The sequence below is a fragment of the Lolium perenne genome, chromosome 7, assembly GCF_019359855.2.
Source record: "Lolium perenne isolate Kyuss_39 chromosome 7, Kyuss_2.0, whole genome shotgun sequence".
Classification (NCBI taxonomy): Eukaryota; Viridiplantae; Streptophyta; class Magnoliopsida; order Poales; family Poaceae; genus Lolium; species Lolium perenne.
In genome coordinates, this window is record NC_067250.2 from 270,187,362 (window position 1) to 270,190,454 (window position 3,093).

Here is a 3,093-nt window from a genome sequence, read left to right on the forward strand (position 1 = left end):
TCATACCTTCCTCTTGGGGTTCCCAACGAACGTGTGAGTTACACGCCATCAAGCTCTTTTTCTGGTGCCGTTGCCGGGGAACTGAAGAAAAGTTACACCACAGAGATCTCTAACTCCCACGTCAACTTTGCGCCAGCAACATCTTTTTCTGGCGCCGTTGCCGGGGAGATCAAGACACACTGCAAGGGGAGTCTCCACAATCCAATCTCTTTACTTTGTTTTTGTCTTGCTTTATTTTATTTACTACTTTGTTTGCTGCATTATATCAAAATACAAAAAAATTTAGTTGCTAGTTTTACTTTATTTACTATCTTGTTTGCTATATCAAAAACACAAAAAAAATAGTTACTTGCACTTACTTTACTTATTTCATCATGTTTCCTTTTAATTTTACCGTTAAAGACATGCCGGTAGGGTGCGGGTCTATAATTGGGAGAAATAATATAGAAGAATTTTTCACTCATGTTAGTATGTGTTGTGGGTATACTTTATGGGTATATCAACGGCGTGGCCGAGATCCGGCAAGCCCGGGTGGCCCATAGTTGGTGGTGAGGCATGTGGCCCATCGGGCGGCCCAGTTGCTGTAGATCGTGAAGGATGACGTCCAGCCCAGGAACGAGGAGCCGGATCCTAACCGACCTACGAAGGAGGCCGGATCCGTGAAGGCCCATGAAGTATCCGGATCCAGCGTGACCTAGAAGGAAGGCGGATCCTTGACGTACACGGCAAGACTTTGTACCGTAGTTAGGCAACTTGTATTCCGGCTAGGACTCTCCATGTAAACCCTAGATCCGAGCGCCTATATAAGCCGGATCTCGGGAGCCCTAGAGGCACAACCACAACTCATTGTAACAACGCGAAAGCGCCCAGATAATTCCAGACAAGCAGCAGTAGGCCCTGTCATCGAGCAGGTGTTCCGAAGCTGGGTAAATCGCGTACCACCGTCCCGTGTGCTCTCCGCCCTATGGCCCCTACTTCTTCTCCCCCTCGTGAGGATCCCTCCTTCGAGGTATTGTCGAATAGGCAACGACAGTTGGCGCCCACCGTGGAGCCTGTGGCGTCTGGAGGCCGGAACCGGGAGGGTTCCGCCATGGGAAGCTACGACGACACCATCGCTGTGGGGCGCGTCCTCTACGCCGGAAACCTTCCGATCGTCCCTCCGGATGAGTGCTGGATTCCGGCTAAGACAAACCCCGTCAAGCTCTCTATCGTCCCTGCCGGCGGCATACACATCTTCATCGGCGAAACCGTCGATTCCGACGGAAACGCTCTGGTAAGTAACGCTGACGCGACCGCAGCTGAGCGGCACGCAGTCGCAAAGATCCGATCTGAGACGCAGGAACTTCCCAGGGAAGATTCCGCCTTAGATCTGGAAAAATCAGCGCCCACCCAATCCGCCCCTGAGCAGGAAACAAAGGTGGAAGACCAATGCAGATCCGCCTGGGTTTCCCAGGTGTTAGAGAAGCAAAGGTGTCACTTCGTACACTTCTTGGCCCATACCGTCGGAACCGCCCCTCAAGTCGGAGATGGTCCCGAGCAGGTTGAGGCACCGGAAAACAGCATCGCTCCGGATCAGCAGGAGGCTGTCGGAGAAAGCGACGCTCCGGGTGAAGAGTCAATTCTGGGTAACCTGAGCCCAATCTCCGGGGATGCCCCCTCCATGAACACTGAAGAGTTTGATCGCAAGGTGTCGGAACTCGGGTATGGTGAACAGTCTGAAGTTGAATCCGCCCAGCCTAAACAGGTTCTCGCAACCTTGGCGGCGCTGGATCAAGGACACTCTGAGGACAATACCTATTCCGACCCGCAGCCATCCCGTGCTGGATCTCCGCTCTCGCGGGTACGTCCGCACAAGGAAGTGCTATCTCCAGAAGAGATGATTGAGCAAGCAGGCATGGAGGCCATCGCACATTCAGATGTTCTCAACAAGCCAATAACTCCCGACGATGCCGCAGATCTAGAGGCTCTTGAAGCCAAAAGACAGGAGATGCTGGCAACAGCCCAGAAGTTCGCCCGAACCGCAGCAGTAATGCTGGACGAGAGAAAAGAAGCCACGCACTTTGTGGAAAATTTTCGCCAGCGTGAATTGGAGGTCGACGAACAGATGGTGAAAGTCAGGGAGCTCCAACAACACTGGAAAGATAAGGTCACCGAGCTTCAGGAGGAGGCCGACAAAATCAGGCGGGAAGCTATACCTCCCCGCAAGATAACATTTGCGACCCCCACTGAGCAACAGCCACTCGCAACTCCAAAGGATAACATGAAGAAGGCTGCGGAGATCTTAAAAAAGAAGGACGAGGAGATCGACATCGACTACGTCCGAACGCTGGTTGCCTCAGCAATGAAGCAGCAAAGCAAGGCAGATACTTCACGCAAGCTGGAGTCCAATCCGGATCACTGCATATCCACCGCGCAGAAGGACGCCCACGACAATCGCCATCGGGATGACGAGTCGCGCACCGGATCCTCGGAGTGCAGGAGGAGAACCAGAGAGCACCCAAATCCAATCCCTGTACCATCAAAGACACCTCCGTCAGATCCAAACAAGGGAAAGGATGCGATGTACTCTGGTAAAAACAAGTACCGGAATCCGTCACCTCCGCCTAGGGGATACCCGCGTCCTCCGCCCCCTCGTCGTCGTAGTCCAGCCGGAAACACCAGGCCTCACGGGCCAGGTGGAATCAACATCCGCGACAACGTGGCACCCTAGAGGAACAGGAGCAGGGAGCGCACGCCGGAGCCTCGTCGGAGCCGGAACAACGACCGCGAGCCGGAGCCAAGAAGGAGCCGGAACGACGACCGCGAGCCGGAGCCTCACCGAAGCCGGAACGACGGCGGCAGCCAGTACCACAGGGAAGGCAGCCACCGAAGCCGGAGTCAACACCGGGAAGGGCGCGGAGAATCAGAGGGCGGAAGCAAAAAGTCAAACAGACCCCCTCGCAGGTCTCCCTCACCACCACCTAGCGGTGGAGGAGGAGGTGGAGGCGGCGGCGGTCGGAAATCACGCTCTCGCTCAAAGTCTCCCCGCAACGGCCCGCGCGACGCCCGGGAACGCCTCAACGAATACAGATCTGACTACATTGGCCCAAAGTG